Below are 22,672 nucleotides of genomic sequence, written 5' to 3' on the forward strand. Positions count from 1 at the left end.
TAAGGTTCCTTCTAGCTGGAAAATTCTAAGATCTTAGTCCCCTTTAGCCCTCCCTAGGTTCAAGTGGTTGCCTCTTATGGAGCTAACAAAGTTATTTCCCTCCTGGAACCATCTCTTAGGAATTTGTGCAACAGGGATAAGTACCAAAACTGCCCCTGGGGAAAGCTACAAAAACCCACCCAGAGTCATTGAGACACTAGCACAAGATTGCTGATCAGATGACCCTAGCTTGGGGAAGAGAGGCTGGGAGGGGGAGAGCTTGCCATTGTAGTCTAGAGCTAGCATGGACTGGCCAGGGAGAGGAGATTATTAAAATTTCAGTGTGAACATTGGCACCTCCGAAATCACTGGGTAAATGCTACAAACTGGGACTTGATTTATTCTTTTGTTTATTGTCTAGACTTAAGAAAGTGATGGAGAAAACATTAATAATGCAGATTAAATTTAAAAGTGTGCCATGTTTACATTTTAATTTTCCAGTTAAACATTCACCAGGAAAGTCCTGAATTTCCCCCCAGCCTGCTATCAGGTAATTTTCTATGTTAACTAAATATTCTTGTTAACTAGGTGCTAAGCTCTTCTGCTTTCTTGCTGCTAAAGAGTTGCCAGCACACTCTTAAATTGGCATCCTGGTGCAGAGCCCAAACCTCTCAGCCCTAGTTACATCTCTGATTTCCCCTGTAGCAGGAGTATACTATACTATTCCTTTTCCTTCTGCAATTCGTTCCATTACTATCATTTGTAGCTACTTTTCTTTCTTCTTTCTACTTTGTGTTCATTCTGCTCTCCTTTGCACTCCATCTTCTTCATTTAACCCCTTTTCTGCTTGAGGGCCCCACCTTCAATTTTGCCTAATTCTTCCGCCCCTCAAGTGGTCTTCCTATTTATTTAGCAAATGTTACCACTTCAATTTCATTTCCCCTTTCACTCTGGGACCCGGAGGCTGACCCAGCTATGCCTTGTCTCCAATTTGTTATGACTTGATTTGGGGCAAATTATATATGTCCTTATTTGAAAGAGAATAGACATTTCACTTGCCCCCCTTTTTTTCTTTTTATAGAAGCCACCACCGGATCCCAAGTTTCCACTCCTCAAATCCTATTTCTGGGACCCCAGTGCTCAGAATCTTCAGCCATCTTTCATATCAGCAAAACTCTGTTTCTGGAACTGAATGAAAAGCACCCTGACTCATGGTTAACCTTGCTCTCTCCTTTTTTTTCTTTCTTTTTTTTTAAGGCAATTGGGGTTAAGTGACTTGCTCAGGGTCACACAGCTAGTAAGCGTTAAGTGTTTGGTCTGAGACCGGATTTGAACTTGGGTCCCCCTGACTCCAGGGCCGGTGCTCTATCCATTGCGAACCTTGCTCTCTCTTTGCCATAACTCTCATATTAAGCCAGAAAGCTCAGCTATTGTTTGTTCAATTCAGGTTTGCATAGGGCTTTCCCGGGGCTTGAACCAAACCTGTCCTTGTCTGATTACCACCTATCTCTTCCTTCTGGAATAGAATGTCTCCTTCTGCTTAAGACAAAAGCATCTGCAAGCTATTTTTACCTCCTCTGACCAAGGGATGCCCCCAGCAGCTCTGACCCTTTCCCCAGGGAAAGCCTCTCTAGGCTCATTTCTCAGTCACCAAGGCACTCAGTAGTAGCTTCTTTCTTTTCTAGCAACGGTGATCTTGGTTGGCAAGTCTTACAGAGGCAGCTTAGGATAGCTGAAAGAAACCTGGGTTGGAATGTCACCTCTTAGAGTTCCTGGCCATGTGACCCTGGGCAAGTCCCTTTACCATTTCCTCATTTGGGAAATGGGGCCAATAGTTCCTATCTCAGGGTTGTTAAAGTGATCAAAGAATATAATGCATGCAAAGTATCTGGTGAACCTTAAAACACACTGTAAGTGCCCTGCTGTTGTGATATCAGACCTGTAGTTATTGTGTTATTGTATTTTGTTGCATTTTATCTTTGTTGTCCAATTTATTTTCACTTCTAATTCACAGGAGTTGCCATGAGGATTGGACAAGAATTGGTGTGTTTAGCAATTTAGCAAATATCAATCCAGAGCCTTCTGTGTTCGGAATACTGTGCTAAGATCAGGGTATGGTGGAAAGCTTGGAAACAACATTGTCTCTGATGTGTCAGAGCCTGTGATCTGGCAGAGAGAGAGAGCACCAACACAAAAATTATAATACAAATTAATACGTTAAGTCACAAAGATGGGTAGATAAGATGTGTCATGTGAGGGCTCAGGGAGTCCAAGAGGCCTAAGGATCATGACACATGAGAGGCCTTGTTGAAAGAGATAAAGTTTCATCTGGCCTTCAAAAGATTGGTAGAGGCCAGTCATCCGAACCTGTGTCTTGCCACTGGACTCTGATGTCTCTGGAGGAGAGAGTGAGGCTGGAGACTTTACATAGCTCTGCCTCACTTAAATCCAGTTCACTTGCAAGTCAAGACATCACCCTCATGATGACATTGGTCCTCGTGGAGAATGAAGGATGAACAACAAACGATTGGTAGGAACTCAGCAGATAGAGGGAACAAGGCACCATTGAAGGTAGAGGGAACAGCAGAAGCAAAAGCTCGGAGATGGGAAAGTAAGCAGTGGTCTGGCTTGGCTGGAGCATGCAACATCTGGAGAAGAGAGAGGAGATAACAGCTGGAAAGGCAGGTTGGGGTCAGATCTCAGGGGCCCTTAAAGTCCAGACTGAGGAATGTACAATCGTAACTCTGACATGCTGTGGTTTTGATGTAGGAGCATAGATTTGGAGCCAGAAGGGACCCCACAAGTCCAATGCCTTCATTTTACAATGAAAGAAACTGAAGCCCAGGAAGGTTGGGACTCAGCCAAGGGCACACATCTGACATGCATCAGAAGCAGATTTTGAACCCAAGTCTTCAGACTCCAGAGCCAGTAGACTGACTCTCCATTGCATCATGTTGTCCCCTTGAAGCAGACCAGCCTCAGAGGAGTTATAATAACAGTGTTAAAGATACTCTATTTTGCCTCTCCTCAAAAGGTCCTATAGCAGGGATTCTTAACATCGTGTGTGTGTGTGTGTGTGTGTGTGTGTGTGAGAAGTCTATGGACCTCTTCTTGGAATAATGTTTTTAAGTGCATAAAATAAAATACATAAAATTAAAAAGGAAATCAATTATATTGAAATATATTTTGTTGTTGTTATTCAGTTATTTCAGTCATGTCCAATTCTCCGTGACTCCATTTGGGATTTTCTTGGCAAAGATACTGGAGTGGTTTGCTATTTCCTTCTCCAGCTCATTTTACAGATGAAGAAACTGAGGCAAATAGGGTTAAGTGGCTTGCTCAGAGTCACACAACTAGTAAGTGTCTGAGGTCAGATCTGAATTTAGGAAAAGGAGTCTTTCTTACTCCAGGCCTGGTACTCTATCCTCTCTGCCACATAGCTATGAAATATAATTATCAAAATATTTTTTAAAAAAACAAATTCAGAGACCCTCCTGAAATCTACTGATGGACCCCTTGGGGGTCTGTGGGCTGCAGGTTAAGAGCCCTGCTCTATAGGCAGATTGAATAGTAACAAGAAACAACTGAAAGGCTTTGATCAAATGGGTGACGGGATCACATAAGATCACATTGGCATCTCCATGTATAAGAGGTCAAAAGTGGAGCTGGGGGGCAGCTAGGTAGCACAGTGAGTAGAGCTCCAGCCTTGGAGCCAGGAGGACCTGAGTTCAAATCTGGCCTCAGACACTTGACACTTACTAACTATGTGACCCTGGGCAAGTCACTTAACCCCATTGGCTAGCAAAAAGAAAAAAAAGTGGAGCTGGAAAGCTTCTGCACCAAACTAGTGTCAACGAGAAGGGAACAGAGGGCTTGGGGGGCAGAATCAATGCCAAGGTAGAATCATAAAGCTTGGAAAAAGATCAGTGGATGAAGGGTGAAGGAGAAAGGAGAACCATAAGTAAACTTGTTTTAACTGTGTACCATACAAACGCAAGTTATTCTATCATTATTATCATTATTTAATTTTCAATGATTAATCCTTTGAAATAGAGATCAGAAAGTAGCAGCATCAGAGTTACAGGGCAGCAGACAGTCTATGCCCCTAGAAGGTGAGAGGACCCTTTCTCCCTCTAATTAACTCTGAAGACTCTTTAGTTTCCCAAAAACAGGGCTTCCTTTTTAGCCTTAGATCTCGATGAGATCTCCTCTAGGGGAGGATGACTGTCCCCTACCTGAAATCACAGCTCCTGGTGAGACGGAGGAGGCTGACACCCTCTCTCTCCTTCTCCCTCAAAAGGAAGAGTGAGCTAAGTCTCAGAGATAGAAAAAGTCAAGGCAGCTAGGTGGCCCAGTGGGTAGAGTACTGGATTCAGAGTCAGGAAGATTTGAGTTCAAATCTGGCCTCCGATGCTTACCAGCTGTGTGACCTTGGGCAAATTACTTAACCTGTTTGCCTCAGTTTCCGCCTTTATAAAATGAAAATAATCAAAAATTTCCTCAACTGTAAAATTGGGGTAACAATAGAACCTACCTCTCAGGGTTGTTGTGAGGCTCAATTGAGATAATATTTGAGAAGCAGTTAGAGCACATGGCACATAGCGGGCACAATAAATATGTTAGCAATTATGTGAAGTCATCTGTAAACTCACGTCCAATGCATCTGTAACTGTCTGAAGTTAGCCATTCAGACCACAGTAAGGATTACATAAGAAGTAGGTAGGAAGCCCTCCTCAGAGCTCTCCCCAATCCAATTCCTGCACAAGCTTAATTTTAGAAAATAACCCAGGGACTCTTGTATCTTCCTGGAGGGCATTTTGGAAAGAGAAAAGGTAGTAGATCTGTACTTTGTAATTATAATCCCTCTAATATTGTCCACAACTCAGCATGGTACACTAGAAATAACATTGGTTCCAGAGTTGCAACATTTGGACTTCAATTTTGTCCTTGGTGCATATGATGTCTGTGATGTTGAGTGAGTCATTTAATCAGGTAACATCAATGGATAGTGTTATTAATACATTGCTATGTAAAAATATATTATATGTAATAACATAGTAATGGATAATGTTCATAGAACAGGAACGTATTTCATTCTGATCCAGTTTTCTGTTAGGATTGACATGATTCACACGATTTAATAGGAGAGACTGTCTTCTTATATACATTCTCATCCCTCTCAGGTCTAGAACCAATAAAATTCTATTCAGGTACTTTCTATTTTCTAAGCCTTCTTTTGCTGACATTAGCATTTTGAGAGATTCAAATGCCAGGATCAGCAAAGCTTCTTCCAAAGCTTCAGCCATGGGAAATCTGAACTGGGAAGATTGCTTCCCTATGGATTATTCTTTCAGGGGATTAGCTACTCAAATCAAAGAGGAAAGTATCTAGTCCAATTTATTTATCATCACAATCTAATAATATTAAACTACAGCCTCTGGGAGAAGCTAGGGGAAATTTCATTTGCTTTCCTCCTCCTGGGCTGGCTGACATTTAAAAGCTAATGAAGCAGGATGAGAAAGACGCTCAAAGGCAGGGCCTGGAACTCTGATGGCTTCCTCACTTTTGCCTAACAGAACCTCACAGTGATGGAACCCATGAAACAATGGTGTTATATACAGTCCTATCTCCAAACCCTATGCCCAAGTTGGGTGTTAAGACAGAATGAGGTGCTCTGGGTTGGGGTAGGAGGATAGAATACGGTAAATCAGCATAGAGAAGTTTGGGGGGTGGTTTGCATGTACTTAAAAGAAGCACCTAAGAGACTGGATTGGATGGAAGGAAAACATGATGGGGCACTGGGCACACTGACCGTAAATCTGCTGAGCGTTCAAACCAAGCACTTCCTCTTCTTTCAGACCTTTTTTTAGTTACTCTGGCTGGGTTCCTAATTACCATCAGAGCAGAAGAGGAAGGAAACAAGTACTAATCTACATGGGTGGACGTGTCCTTTTAGATCAGATTGGTTTTTGCCTACATTTTAATATTTTCTTTTCCTCTTATTCCTTTTGAGTTGCATGCAAATTTAATTAACTGACAAGTCCCACATTTCTGAATTTGGTGGCATAGAGCCAGAATACATGCAGAGCACTTGGAACTTCAGCGTTTCTTAAATGCTATCTGATTTTTAATTAAACAGAACCTGTTCCATTGTTTTGTCTCCTTTCCTGGCCACTGCTTCCTCTCAAATCTGATTTACTAGGAAATATTCAAATTCCATATCTTCTCTGGTTCTTCTTTTAACTAGGTGGTATACCATTGATTAAAGCTAAGGTGACTTAAAACTTTTCTTTCTTTCTGATATGCTGTCATTTAGGCAAGCTGACTCTTCATGAACGCTTTTGGGGTTTTCTTGGCAAAGATACTGGAGTGGCTTGCCATTTCCTTCTCCAGCTCATTTTTACAGATAAGGAAACTGAGGCAAACAGTGACTTGTCCAGGATCACACAGCTAGTAAATGTCTGCGGCCAAATTTGAGCTCAGGTCCTCCTAATTCCGAGGCTGGCATTCTATCTACTGTGCCACCCAGCTGCCCCTCTTTCTAATAGTATAGGAGACTAAATAGCCATTTCTGTCTGACTAGTATAGGTTTGTGCCTTGGGTTCAGCATGCCTATCAAGTCAAAAGTTAAAGAAAGTGAAGAGACAGAGGAGGATATGACATAATGTCTCAGCCACCAGAAGCTTGGACTGAAGGTTTCAAGGTCAGAGACAAGAGGACCAGGAGAAGTCAGATAATGAATAGGGCAGAAAGAGTTTTTCTCCAAGTTTAATTTACCCTTGTCTATTCCCCTGAACTCCATAAGGAATGACTTAGCCATGTCAAAGAGCCATCAGATGTCTCTGAATATCAAAAGTAAAAGCCTTGGTTCTGTAGCTACTGGCTTCTCCCAAGCCCATGTCCTGTGCCTCAAGGAAGAGCTGAGACCCAGATCCACAATTCTATGTTGTTCTTAGAAACACCAGCCCCTATATATCCTGTAAGTTGAGTGTCAACTGTGTTTCTTACGTCCCTTTGCCTATTCAGAGGGTAAGTGGTTGGGATCCTAAATAAACAGACCTATGTCTTTCTTAGAACCAATAAGGTATGCCTGTATTATTTAGATGAGCTATCTATATGAATAGGTATAACTAAGTCTTATTTGTATCTGTATCTAGATAGAAAAATATCAATATAGATCAACATTTCTATGTAGATATACAGCTAGTTCTATATAGATGTCTATAGAGATATATTTATAAAGCTATATATAGTTCTATTAGTTATATCTATATAGAACTAGCTATGTATCTAAATATGTAGACATATAAGTATAGACATGTTTATATTTATTTTACATTATATAATATATATTTTATGATATAATATATAAAATGTATGATATAATATCTTATATATTTATATACATATAGAAATATAGACATTTCTAGAGCAATATATAATTCTATGAGGTATATCTATATAGATAAATGTAGCTCTATAAAGATATCTATAAATATATGATATCTGTAGATATTTATCTTATGTACCTATATATATATATATATATCTATAGAGATGTAACTTGTCTAAATATATATGCAATATATAGAAATAGATATATGTATAGGTGTCTACAGATATCTATAGAGATATCTATAAATATTTATCTATCTTTATTTCTATCTACATATATCTATATATACATATATATAGATACTGTTTGTCTAAATATATGCAGGCAAGATAGATATAGATACATATATAGATATCTATATATTACCTATATTTATGGATAAATGTAAATAAATAAGATATATTTATACACACACATATACATATATCTAAATATAGACAGTTCATGGGTAACAGTATAATCTCTGTAAGTTCTGGGGGTCCTTATCCCAATTCACTTTTATACACATGACTTAGCTCACACACACACACACACACACACACACACACACACACACACACACACACACACACACACCCCTTCACTCCCCAAGCATGGTGTGCTATAGCCTCCTGCTCTTACTCTTTTTCTTACAAAATCTAGCAAGGTGGGTCCTCAGAGCAAGACCACACCTTCCTATCAGGGGTCAGGCGTGAGTATCTTTGTCTTACTGGCTTGAGTCTGATTCAGATGTGTTTTTACAGTTACTATCTCCTCTATATCATCAATACTCTCCAACAACTAATACCTCCATATCATTTGACCAATTAACATCCATTAATTAGCTTTTCCAAAGGGATATTTGCTGAGAAACTATAGCAAGAGCAGAAATAGGAAACATCCCCCATGGATTAGGGCAACAATCTTCCCTATACCACCTCTGTCCCTGTGGAAAATGGGCTTAAGCTTTCTGGTTATTGACTGATCTACCTGGCTATGTTGGTAGGCTGAGTTCAGCTTCTGGAAAACTATGCACGGTTTCCAGCTCCCAGATCTCCTGAGGCTCTTTGAGCTTTTGAGCCTGTGGCCTGGGAGAACACACTCAATCATACTCTAGTATGTCCCTCGTCTGATACTCCTTCACCTCTCCCAGAAAGAGCAGGGGTTTTGCTCCTGACATCATACCAGCTACTGGTATGCTCCATGACAGCTACAGGCGAGTGAGAATCTGATGACTTTCTCTTACCTAGAGCCCCACAGCAGCTCAAACTACTCACTTGAATGACAGGGAAGGAAAAAGACAGAAAGATCAGCCATTTGGTGCCTTTCGAATGAATGCCCAGTTATGACTCAGCAGCCAGTCAAAAGTCCTTTTCTTCACCCTGCAGGAAGCAGATATTTTTGAAACTGTTATGGAATGCCTGCATGTGCTTTGCAATGGAGAGCTGGGCCCCTCTAGTCTGCATCATCAGATCCTTCCAGAAACTGGCTCACCAAATGTACATGTTTCACATCCCTGGTACCTAGGGATAAATAAATACCTGTTAACCAAATAGCCTACATGTCATAATGAGGCACCAGTGAAAAAATATGATCCCTACGTAGACAGCTAAGTAGCACAGTGGACAGAGTGCCAGGCCTCAGGTCAGGAAGATCTGAGTTCAAATATGGCCTCAAACACTTACAAGCAAGTCCTTAAACCTGGGCAAGTCACTTAAACTAGTTTATCCCAGTTTCTTCATCTGTAAAATGAGCTAGAGAAGGAAATGGCAAACTATTCCAGTATCTTTACCAAGAAAACCTCAAATGGGATCACAAAGAGTCAGACGTGCCTGAAAAATAACTGATCATGAACAAAGTTCATTAAGTGAATGAACCTCAGAGAGGTTAAGTGACTGCTCAGGGTCACATAGGCAGGATTAGAACCTTAATTTCTTTTGAACTCCAGGTTCAGGGATCCTTTCATAAAATTGCCATTATTGAATTTGTTTAACTCATACAATAAGAATTTGATGAAGAGGAGATATTCTAACACACGCAGTTTTCAGAATTTTACTATCAACATAAGACATACTCTAGAAGACATGCAGATGTGCTCCAGGATCTGAATACACTCTGTGCTGTGTCTACATGGGCCCCCTCCTTCATTCCTTTTTCTCCTGATAAGGCAGTCTACATCTCCCTAGTCCTTTTGGCCCAAACTCAGTCTTGACTGGTTCACAATTTCTCTCTCTCTCTCTCCTCTCTCTTTGTGTGCGTCTCTCTCTGTGACTCTGTATGTCTCTGTCTGTCTGTCTCTCTGTGTCTGTCTCTCTGTGTCTCTGTCTGTTTCTGTTTCTCTCCATGTATCAGTCTGTCTCTCTCTCTGTGTCTCTGTCTCTCTCTGTATCTGTCTCTCTCTCTCTGTGTGTCTCTGTCTCTCTCTGTCTCTGTCTGTCTCTCTCCTCTCTGTGTGCATCTCTCTGTGACTCTATGTTTCTGTCTCTCTGTCTCTATCTCTCTGTGTCTCTGTCTCTCTCTCTGTCTCTGTCTGTCTATCTCTCTGTCTCTGTCTCTCTGTGTCTGTCTCTCTGTCAGTCTCTGTTTCTGTTTCTCTCTGTGTATCTGTCTGTCTGTCTCTGTCTCTCTCTGTCTCTGTCTCTGTCTGTCTGTCTCTCTCTCTCTCTCATAGGTGCTCTACTTGGTCACGGAATAAGTGGCTCCTCCCCAACTCAAAAGTGAGCCACTTTCTGCCAGCCCCAGAAGTATCATCACCCAGTTGCCATCTGGACCCATGCTCTTCCCTATTGAAGTCAAAGGCTCTGCTTCCTCCTTACTACCTGTGTGCCCTTGGCTAAGCAATTTTGCTTCTTTCTGGAACTCAGTTTCTGTAACTATAGGATGTGAGGGTGAACTCCATCCTCTCTGAGACTTTCCATTTCTTGGTCCTCTTGTAACACCTCATTACAACCATTAGCTCTAAGCCTAGAGGCAATTAAATAGTTCCTAAGGTCCGCAGGATTCTTTCCTCTAAGACTTGAGGGAATTTATTTCCAATGAAATGTCATAAATTATGTAATTATTCTGAGCTCCCAGTTTAAAAAAAATTCCTAATATTAAGCAGGGGTTGGGCTCTCTATTTAGATTTATATTTCTATCTATCTTTAGTTAACCCTTGGCTTCCTTGTGGTTGAGGAAAATGTCAGATTATTGATAACGTTTGGCTAACAAAAGAAGAGATTATATTATGGTGTCTGTGGAGAGGCACTGGAAGGGGAAATTGGTGAAAGAGCCAACATTTCCATGGGATTCCTCTAGGTCCTTACACTGATGAGTACATTGGCGGTGGCAGCCCAGGTCTTTTGCTCTTATATATGTCCCTCCTTGATATTTCTGTTCTCTCCCATAGTTCAGCATTCACCTTCTCTTTCTCCTTTCACTGATTGCCTTGGGACTAACCCGTTCCTAGATCAGTTTTGCATGGTCCCACTCCCTCACCTTCCAAACCCTTGGAATCCCTGGTTCTGAAGTAGCTCCCTCCTTTTAAGATAAACTTCTTGGAGAGTGGCCAAGACTTTCACCCACTGGCTTTGTTTGAGTCATCTGAGAAGTCTTCTTACCCAGCAGGCAATTACTTTTAAGTAGAATAGAATAATAATGGATCCCTACCCTCCCATTTTGACCAAGGTTAATTCAAATGTAAAATGGTGGTTACCTACTCCTCCTCTTCTCCCTCAGCCCTTGACACCAAGGAGGAAATTAGGACTTCCCTCAAATCTTGCCACCTGCAGCCCAGCTTTGTTAAAAGAAGTTCTCTTTGTAGATCATAAAAAAGGGAAAAGGACCCACATGTACGAAAATGTTCATAGCAGCACTTTTTGTGGTGGCAAAGAATTGGAAATTGAGAAGATACCTATCAATTGGGAATGGCTGAACACATTGTGGTATATGAATGTAATAATACTATTGTTCCATAAGAAATGAGCAGGTGGATTTCAGAAAAACCTGGAATGACTTGTATGGACTGATGCTGAGTGAAGTGAGCAGAACCAGGAGACCTTTGTACACAGTAACAGCCACATTGTGCTATGACTGACATTGATAGGCTAAGTCCTTCTCAGCAATGCAAGGGCCTAAGACATCTCCAAAAGTCTCATGATGGAAAATGCTATCCACATCCAAAGAAAGAACTATAGAGTTTGAATGCAGATCGAAGCATACTATTTGCTATTTTTTTTCTTCTGTTTTGTTTTGTTTCCTCTTTCTGATAGTTCCTCCTATTGGGTCGAATTCTTCCTTACAACATCACTTATGTGAAAATATGTTTATTAGGAATGAATATGGATAGCTTATATCAGATTGTGCACCATCTTGGGGAGGGAGGGGGGCAGGAAGGGGAAGAAAAATTTAAAACACAAAAGCTTATGGAAGTGATTGTTGATAAATCAAAATAAATTAATTTTAAAAAAGAAAAGAAAAAAAAAAAGAAATGATGAGCAGGCAAACTTCAGAAAAACCTGGAAGGATTTGCATGAACTGATACTGAGTGAAGTGAGTAGAACCAGGAGAACACTGTACATAATAACAGCAACGTTATGCGGTGACTGACTTTGTTAGACTTAGCTCTTCTGAGCAATGCAATGATTTAAGACAATTCCAAAAGACTCATGATGGAAAATGCTATCCACATCCAGAGAAAGAACTATGAAGTCTGAATGCAGATGGAAGCATACTATTCTCTGTTTCTTTTGTTGTTTTCTGTTTTTTTCTTTCTCATAGTTTTTCCCATTTGTTCTGATTCTTCTTTCACAACATGACTAATGTGAAAATATGTTCAATATGATCATACATGTATAGCCTATATCAGATTGCATGGTGTTTTGGGGAGGGGAGAGTGGGAGTCTGATTTAGAACTCAAAATCTTATAAAAGTGAATGTTGAAAATAAAAAATTAATTGATTGATTTAAAAAAAGAAGTTCTCTTTGTATCTGGAGGAATTAGTCATCAAGGGACTGTTTCTGCACCACCACTACCACTAACCCCTAGATATACTCCCGACCCCACTGACACATTGCTGGCCCTCAATGAGCTATATCTCTTATTCCTCCCTCCTCATAACTTTGCCGTAGTTTTCCTTCCACCAAGATATCATTCTTCCTTCCTCTTTTATTTTTCTGTCGAATTAATCCCCTCTGTGGTGATCTTGTCCCACACCTCCTTCCACATGTCTCCTTCTTACGTTCCTATACCATATCCTATGATGTCATCCCACCTCCAATGAAGCCCTTGGAAGTGGTGGGTGTAAGTTCTGGGAGTATGATGGGGCACGAAGAGCAATAGATCCAGAGGAAATGGAAATCCTGCCTGCCATTTCTCTCTGTGTGACCTTGGTTGTATGCTCTGGGACACAGATTCCTCACCCAGAAAATAAAGTTGGTCTTAAACCAGGGGTCTTAACTTTTTGTATATCATAGATGCCTTTGGCAATCTGATAAAACCTTTTCTCAGAACATTTATTATTGTTTTTAAATTCATAATTGAAGAAGATGTTTAGTGTTGGTTAGGAGTTAGTGAAAATACAGATGCAATTTTTTTCTCATCCAAGTTCACAAATTTCCACACACTCCCCTTCCCCCTCAAAATCCTTTCCTGGGTTAATGAACCCCGAGTTAAGATTAGATGATTTCTATGATACTCTGTGACTTAAAATCTATGCTCCTAAGTGTTAAAAGTCCTTCTTTGTTTCTGCCTCAGGATTTCTCAGTTCATTGTCTGTCCCTAGAAGCTGTGCCTTGGAAAGAGATGGAAAACAGCAGTGCGTTCCAGTAGTACATGGATTTAGGAGTCAGACAGCCAGGGGTCCAGTTCTGATTCTCCCAAGAATCTCTGCTACTCTTTGTGAAGTGGCTCTTTTATGGCCAGAGTATTGGATTGGGACTGAGTGAGAGCTGGGTTCAAATCTAACTTAGATACTGACCAGCTATGTGACCTGGGATAAGTTACTTGACTTCTCTGAGCCTCATCTGCAAAATTAAAAGGTTTTACTGAATCCTTTGAGATCTTTTCTAGTTCTAAATCTATGATGCTAAGCCACCAGTTTTCCATCAACCCACCATAATTCACCTTTTAGCTACTATCAGGTCTGCTGGCACCATGCATTAGCCATCTAACCTTAGGCAAGTCACTTAAACTCTTGTGACTTTCAGTTTCATAGAACATGGAAGTGGGGGAGAATTTAGAGATTATCTAATCTAATCCCCTCATTTTACAAATGGGGAAAGTGAGGGCCAGAGAGGTTATGACCTACCCATTATCACATGGGTAGTAATTGGTAGGACTTGAACCCAGGTCCTCTTATCTCCAAATCCAGTGCTTTCCTTTTCTGGAAAAGGGGGAAAAGAGAGACAGAGAACATTTTCTGAGTAAAATATAGCTACAAGTTGCAATTGTTATTTTTTTTAGAAGGAAAGCAAGCACTACAAAACGGACATCTCCAGTATCGTGTGCAATCCTCTATTTCTCTGCTATGCATGTGACAAAGCCCATTTCATTTGGTGTTTGCGACATTCTGCATAAAAATCCATTTTCAAAAAGAGAAGGAAGCATCATACAAGTATTAGTCTGAATAAAACTTTTCCTTCTGAAACCACCCATTAAGGAACATTAAATGAGACATGCTATGGTGAGTTGATGTGGGTGGGGAGTGAGGGGGAGGGAGAAGAGAAAGGAGGGTTTTAGAAAGGAAGGAAATACAGAACATCTATCCTCTACACCCACCAAGGAATCCCCCAAACAAATCTGAGGCCCAGACTGGGGTCAGGCAATAGCTTTCCTTGGATCTAGAGACGAGTGAGGAAAAAGCAAAGGAGAAATGAACTACCAGGCCAGGAAGGCCTCTTTGCCGCCTGCTGCTCAACCAGGCCTGGAAACCTCTGGGTTCCAGATGAATGCACTTGTAATAAAGTGTACTGCTTTTCTTTCTGTTTCACTATGTAAAATGCTTCATTAGGGAACAACATTGGGTGCCTGCTTGCTTGCTACTTGGGGCTGGCAAGATAGCAAAAAGCCAGGAACAGGAAGTAGTGAGTGAGCTATAAGGAGGCCTCCACTGTTCTGACTCACCATTAACCTTTTCCCTCCATCCTTTTGGCTGGTAAGAGCAAAAACTTTGGTAAGAACAAAATTTCCACACGGAAGAAATGCCCATGCCAGAAGGGGAGATGGGAAGTTATATGTGTGTTAGCCTTATCACAGAAGTTGAAAAGTTGGCTAAAGGCCATCCTTGACACCGAAACCTGTTTTAGGTTGTTGCATTTTGTTTTTTTTTTCTTCCTCTTGGAATCATTTGCTTCTCAGGAGTGACTGTTTGCATTCAGACCATGGCATGTGTGAAAAACAATCTTGAACCAAAAGTGATTGGCAGTTCCTTGGTTTAAAAATTCATAAACTGCAAAAGTCCTTCAGGGGTATCCATTAAGGTCTTCATATCCTGAAAGTGCTTTTAGAACTTTGAAGCCAGGAGATTGGCTAGATCAGGGATTCTTAACCTGGAGTCCATGAACTTATTTTTTAAATATTTTGAAAATTATATTTCAATATAACCAATTTCCTTTGTAGTCCTTTGCATTTCACTTTATGCATTTTAAAACATGATTCCTGGTAAGGGGTCCATAGGCTTCCTTAGCCTGCCAAAGGGGGTACAGGACACAGAAAAAAAGGTCAGGAGACTCTAAGCAGGATGGTCTCTCAGATTGTTTCTATTTCTAAATTCTGTAATTCCATTAATCCCCTTATTCTACATATATGGAAAGATTGTCCCAGGCAAATTGAGTTATTGAAAAATCTCATAGCTTTAGTGAAATGGCCTAAATCTCCTGTATCTCAGTCCACTACTCTTTTTATGGCACTATTTTCTTTAATGAATCGTACTTTGATGCCTTTTTTGAGATGCTAAGCATTATTGCTAATTATGAACATTTTATTCAAGTCACTATGTATTTGTAAAGTAAATATTTATACAATCCCATCTCTGCCACTTACTACCTTGATATCCTGTGGCTAATCATTTAACTTCTCTGTGACTCAGTTTCCTCATCTGTAAAATAAGGAGGTTGGTCTAGATGGCATCTCTTGTCCCTTTCAGTTCTAGATAAATTATACTAGATGCTACCATATTCAACATTCTACATGGCATTAGGAAAATGTCTAAGATATATTCTGCAGCTTTGTAGGACTTGATAATTTTGTCGGAAGCCTGAATGGGTAGAAGGTCTCTACAGAAGTCCTAGGACTGAAAGGCAGGGCCAAGATGATGGAGTACAAGCTGGGACCCAGCTGACTTCTCTCAACATTCCCCTCCAAACAACTTGAAAATAATACCTTCAATCAAATGTGGGAGTGACAGAGTCAACAAAAGGTCAGAGAAAGACATTTTTCCAGCCCCAGACCACTTAGGAGGTCTGCAAGAGAAGTCTACAGGCATTAGGGTGGGCACAGACACAGGATGTGGCAGAAATACTAGCGGTGGGCTTGGAGGTGACAAGGACAGCAGCAGCAGCTTCAGGTGCTCTCAGCCCAGAGATGGTAAGGGGCTGGACAAGCGATCAGAGAGATATTACAGGGGATCCTTCACTGGCACTGGGTGCAACTGGCATTGATTGGCAACTCTATTGCCCATAAGCAATTCTGGGTTGTAGTTCCAGGGTGGAAAGGAGCTCTGGGGGTCCATCACAAGGGAGCAGAGGCCTTGGTCACAGTTCTAGAGCCAACAGGAGAACAAACACTCATGGCTGCAGAAAAGTAGCCTTTTTGTGTAAAGACCAGAGCACAGACCAGGAGAGCAATAACCACACCTCTCCCAGGATCACACATCATGGAAGCATGAAAAATTTGCAGGACCCTGGAACTAGTTCTGAAAACAGCAGCACAGAAAAGCCTGAAGCTTGACACAGTGTCTTCCCACCCTGAGGTAAGCAGATCCTAACTTTATGTTAAAGTTCAAAGTGAAGAAATAGGACGGGAAAATGAGCAAACAACAAAAAAAGAACTTGACCATAAAAATTTCCTAAGGTGGTAGGGAATACCAACATATAAACTTAGAAGAAGACAACAATGTGAAAATAGCTACAAACAAAGCCTCAAAGAAAAATGTTAATTAAACCCAAAGCCAGCAAGAATTCCTGGGAGACTTTAAAAGAGAGAGAGAGGGGCAGCTAGGTGGTGAATGGATAGAGCACTGGCCCTGAAGTCAGGAGGCCCTGAGTTCAAATCTGGTCTCAGACCAGACACTTGACACTTAACTAGCTGTGTGACCCTGGGCAAATCACTTACCCCATTGCCTAGCAAAAACAAATGAGAGAGAGAGAGAGAGAGAGAGAGAGAGAGAGAGAGAGAGAGAGAGAGAGAGAGAGAGAGAGAGAGAGAGAGAGAGAGAGAGAGAGAGAGATGAGTAGTAGAGGAAAAATTGGGAAAAGAAAAAAAGTGATGCAAGAAAATTATGAAAAGAGAATTAACAGCTTGGTAACAGAGGCAAAAAAAAATACTGAAGACAATAACACCTTAAAAAAAACAGAATTAGCCTAATGGTAAAAGAAGCACATAAATTCACTGGAAAAAAAAAACTTCCTTAAAAGCAGAATTGGCCAAATGAAAAATGGGATACCAAAGCTCACTGAAGAAAATAATTCCTTAAAAATTATAATTGGGCAAGTAGAAGCTAATGACTCCACGAGACATCAAGAAACAATCAAATAAAAAGGAATGAAAAAAATAGAAGAAAATGTAAAATATTTCATCAGAAAAACTGACCTGGAAAATAGATCCAGGAAAGGTAAGGTAAGAATTATTGGACTCCCTCAAAGCCACAATCAAAAAAGAGCCCAGACATCATATTTCAAAAACTTTTGTGAAGGAAAACTGCCCTAATATCTTAGATCCAGAGGGTAAAATAGAAATTGAAAGAATCCACTGATCACCTCCTGAAAGAGATCCCAAAATGAAAACTCCCCAGAATATTATAGTCAAAATCCTGTACTCTCAAGTCAAAGAAAATATTGTAAGCAGCCAAAAAGAAACCATTCAAATATTGTAGAGCCACAATCAAGGTCACACTAAATTTGGCAGCTTCCATGTTAAAGGGATGGAGGGCTTAGAACGTGATATTCTGGAGGACAAAAGAGCTAGGATTACAACCAAGAATAACCTACTTCGCAAAACTGAACACATTCCTTCAGGAGAAAAAAATGGATATTTAATAAAAAAAAAGAGGACTTCCAAGCATTCCTGATGAAAAGACAAGAGCTGAATAGAAAATCTGACATTCAAATACAAGACTCAAGAGAAGCATAAAAGGGTAAGTATGAATGGGTAATCATAAGAGACTCAATGGAGTTAAACTCTTTACATTCCTATATAGAAAGATGATATATGTAACTCCTAAGAACTTTATCATTATTAGGGTGGTCAGAAGGAGTCAGGATAAAGAGAAGGCATGGGTGTAACTTGATTATGTCAGGATGATCTTCAAAAGAAAAGAATGTAGGGGTAAGAAAAAGGATATAGTGGGAGAAAAGGGAAGGGAGAAGTAGAATGAGACAAATCAAATGTAAAGGAGGCATGCAAGTCACTTAACTCTGTTTGCCTCAGTTTCCTCATCTGTCAAAATGAGCTGGAAAAGGAAACGGCAAACCACTCTAGTATCTTTGCCAAGAAAACTCCAAATGGGGTCACGAAGAGTTGGACATGCCTGAAATGACGCAACAATAAGAATGATGATCATGTGGCGTAAAGTATAGAGGAGAAAGAAGACCAGTCAAGGGAAACCTAACAGAAAGCTTTAATGACCATACACTTACCTTACTCACATATCTACTCCTCTGTGAGGCCACAAGATGTTAACAGAATCTCATGAAAATAGCTCTTGTGCTCTGAGCAGACAGGTACTCCACTCATTATCACTTCCATCTCCATAATATGGGGTGGCCACAGATTTCTCTGAAATCTCTGCATTTCTCTGTTCTCAGAAGTCTTCCTAGGACCGATACTATATAGCCATATTTTGGCTATACAGCTACACAGCTATACAGGTGGCCACCCAGAAATGTGCCTGGTTTTTGCTAGGATGTAAGGTAGAAGCAAAACAAACCACTTTGCATGTATCTCAGCAACATGTGGAAGAATAAATAACAAAAACTTTCTTATGAACCTGTGGAAAGGAAAAACATTGGATGCCGGGGTACCCTTGGTTGCCACCTGATGCCTGAAGGTCCAAGGCACTTTGAGTAGAGAAGAGCACAAGACAAATGAGTGCAGGGGTTTGGAATCAGTGAATGTGGGTTCAAACTTCAGCTCTGCCATTTATTTACCCTTTGACCTTGGCCAAATTACTTAATCTTTCTCAGCTTCAGTTTCTTCCTTCATACAACGAAGAGATTAGATTAAGTGATCTCTAAGGTATCTTGCAATTCTAAATATATTACCCTTTGCCCTTTTCTCCTAAGAATTTATTTCTTCACATTCTGGCCTGAAACTGGTCAAATCATTAGGGCAGAAATGAGAGTCAACAAGAAACTGACAGAGGGTGCTAGTATGGGCATTGTTTCAAAACTGACTCTCTGGGGGTAGAGCCAAGATGCCAGAGTAAAGGCAGGGACTCACCTGAGCTCTCCTCCAAATTCTTCCAAATACCTGTAAAAAATGACTCTAAACAAATTCTAGAGGAGTAGAATCCACAAAAAGACAGTGAAACAAATTTCCAGCCCAAGACAACCTGGAAGATCAATGGGAAAGGTCTTTTGCACCAGACTGAGAGAGGACTGTAGTCCAACACAGTACGTGCCAGCGTGGTCCGGAGCCCCAGCAAACCTGAAGCAGGGCTCAGGGACTGAATGTCTGGCAGCTGTGGTGGTTTCTATACTTCTTAGCCTATAGATGCCAAAGACAACTTAGAAGGTCAGCAGGAAAGGCCTGTTGGACCTGGGTGAGAAAGGAGCACAGTCCAGTACAAGCCCAGAAGGAGATTACAGGGGTCTCTTTGCTAGTGCTGAGGCAGGACTCTGTTGCTTTGCCCATACTTGGATCTGGGTCAAAGTCCTGGGTAGCAGTCCTGGGGCGAGAAGGGCTACTAGCATAGCAGAGCTTGTGGCAGCAGTAGAGAGGGTACCCTTCTCACAGTTCTAGGGCAGAAAAGAGTGCTTGTGGTTACTCACAGACCAGAGCACAGGCCAGGAGAGGAGTAAACACCCATCCTTAGATCATACCACCTTGGAAGAACTGAAAACTTACAGGTCCCTAGAAGTATCTCTGAAAACAGCTGCACAAAATCCCTGAAGCTTGGGACAGTGTACCCTTCATTCTGGAAGCAGAGTCCTGCCTTAACAAAGAGTTAAAAAGTCAAGTAATAGGCTGGAAAAATGAGCAAACAATGGAAAAAGTATCCTAACTATAGAAACTTACTTTGATGACAAATAAGATCAAAACACACACTCAGAATAAGACAACAAAGTCAAAGCTCCTATACCCAAAGTCCCCGAGAAAAATATGAATTGGTCTCAGGTTGTGGAAAAGCTCAAAAAGGATTTTGAAAATCAAGAGAAGTAGTGGAAAAACTGGGAAGAGAAATGAGAGTGATGCAAGAAAATCATGAAAAACAAGTCAACAGTTTGCTAAAGGAGACCCACAAAAATGCTGAAGAAAATAACACCTTAAAAAAAATAGCCTAACCCAAATGGCAAAAGAGGTCCAAAAAGCCAATGAGGAGAAAAATGCCTTAAAAAGTATAATTGGCCAGATTGAAAAGGAGGTTCAAAAACTCACTGAAGAAAATAATATCTTGAAAAATAGAATGGAGCAAATGGAAACTAAAGACTTTATGAGAAATCAAGAAATTATAAAACAAAACCGAAAGAATGAAAAAATGGAAGACAATGTGAAATGCCTCATTGGAAAAACAATTGACCTGGAAAACAGATCCAGGAGAGATAATTTTAAAATTATTAGACTACCTGAAAGCCATGATCAAAAAAAGAGCTTAGACATCATCTTTCAAGAAATCATCAAGGAACACTGCCTTGATATTCTAGAACCAGAGGGTAAAAAGAAATTGAAAGAATCCACTGATCACCTCCTGAAAGAGATCCCCAAATGAAAACTTCCAGGAATATTATAGCCAAATTCCAGAGTTCCCAGGTCAAGGGGAAAATATTGCAAGCAGCCAGAAAGAAAGTATTATGGAAACACAATTAGGATAACGCAAGATTTAGCAGCTTCTGCATTAAGGCATCAGATGGCTTGGAATATGATATTCTGGAGGGCAAAGGAGCTAGGATTAAAACCAAGAATCGCCCACCAGCAAAACTGAATTGTTCAGGGGGGAAAATGGAAATTTAATGAAACAGAGGACTTTCAAGTATTTTTGATGTAAAGACCAGAGCTGAATAGAAAATTTGACTTTCAAACGCAAGACTCAAGAGAAGTATGAAAAGGTAAACAGGAGAGAGAAATCATAAGGGACTTATTTAAGTTAAACTGTTTACATTCCTACATGGAAAAATTATATTTGCAACTCATAAGATTTTTCTCATTATTGGGATAGTTAGGAGTTTATGTAAAAGGGATGTATGTGTGTGTGTGTGTGTGTGTGTGTGTGTGTGTGTGTACATACACATTATACATATAAAGGGATGATATCGAAAAAATAAAATTAAGGGGTGAGAGAGAGGAATGTACTGGGAGAAAGAGAAAGGGAAACACAGAATGGGATAAATTATCTCACATAAAAAAGGCAAGAAAAAACTTTTACAGTGGAGGGGAAGAGAGGAGAGGGGAGAGGGAGTAAGTGAAACTTAACTCTCATCAGAATTGGCTCAAAGAGGGAATAACATACACACTCAATTGGGTGCCAAAATCTATCTAACCTACAGGAAAGTAGGGAGGATGGGGATAAGAGAAGGGGAGATTTGTAGAAGGGAAGGCAGGCTGGGGGAGGGGGTAGCCAGAAGCAAACACTTTTGAAGAGGGATAGGATGAAAAGAGAGAGAGAAAATAGAATAAACAGGGGCAGGGCAGTCAGGATAGGATGGAGGGAAATATAGTTAGTCTTTCATCACATGACTATTATGGAAGTGTTTTGCATCACTACACATGTATAACCTATATTGAATTGCTTGCCTTCTCAATGAAGGGGGGGTAGGGAGGAAAGGAGAGAATTTGGAACTCAAAGTTTTAAAAATCAATGCTAAAATTGTTTTTACATGTAACTGGATAAAAATAAAACACTAAATTAAAAAAAAACTGACTCTCAACCTCCCTTCCAATCACCTTGTTTGTGCCTTTTAACTCTTAGCACAAATATGTTAACTTGAAGGGCATTGCCATGTTTTAGTTTTCTAATTGCTTTTTATGAATACACATTTCCAAATCCCTTGAATTGAATGCCACTCTGAGCTAGGGGTCTGTGCCAGCAAAAACTCACTTGTTAGAAGTAAGATATTAGGACAACATAGGGAATGGGCTTTTCATTTCATTGGCATAGGGGACTGCCAGGTGAGGAAGATCAGCACTTTCTCTGTGACTAAAAAAGTCTTAAGGAGTTGCTTGGAACATAAGTGACTTGTCCAAGGTCGCACAGCTAGTATATATCAAGAGTTAGGACTTGAACACAGGTCATCCTGACCCCATGGCCAGTTCTCTATTATACCATGCTACAAATTCTACAGTCAACACATCACATCAGGAAGGTACTTTAGGATGAAGTTGCCTCATGGTATAAAGAAACTGAGGCTTAAGGAGTCAGAGACAGCCTTAATTCTTTACATTTTTTGTTAAATGTTTACTTGCCCGAAATTAAATTTTTTGTAGGTCCTGGGCTTACATCTGTTAGAATAGCCCAAGAAAATATAGCCTTTCCTTCCAGGAAGGGTCTCCCCTTATCGGGTACAATTTGTTGACTTCTTCCTGGAGAGAAGCTGCCTCTACAAGCAAGGTCAGGCTCCTATACAGCTTTCATTTACACAACAAGGTAGGCAATGTTGTTTTAACATGTAATTGGGAGAAACATAAAATACTATTTTTTAAAAAAAGAATATCGGCAACCTAAGCAACTCCACAGACTTGTAGGAGCACACTTGCAGGTAAGAAGATAAAGATAACCAGTGCTAATTGATAGTGCTTCCTTGGATGTCAATATCCCAACCGTGGTCAAAGAGAGATTGGATTCATAATTTCTTTCATTCCTTGACATTAGAATTTTGGTCTTCTGGTCCACTCTCTCAGTGGTTTCCAGACCAAGTGTCTGTGGGATGGTGAGGAGAGATGGTTGGCCTTGTGATTTGTTTAATCTT

Source organism: Phascolarctos cinereus, unplaced genomic scaffold (assembly GCF_003287225.1).
Source record: "Phascolarctos cinereus isolate Bilbo 61053 unplaced genomic scaffold, phaCin_HiC Scaffold_1;HRSCAF=81, whole genome shotgun sequence".
NCBI lineage: Eukaryota > Metazoa > Chordata > Mammalia > Diprotodontia > Phascolarctidae > Phascolarctos > Phascolarctos cinereus.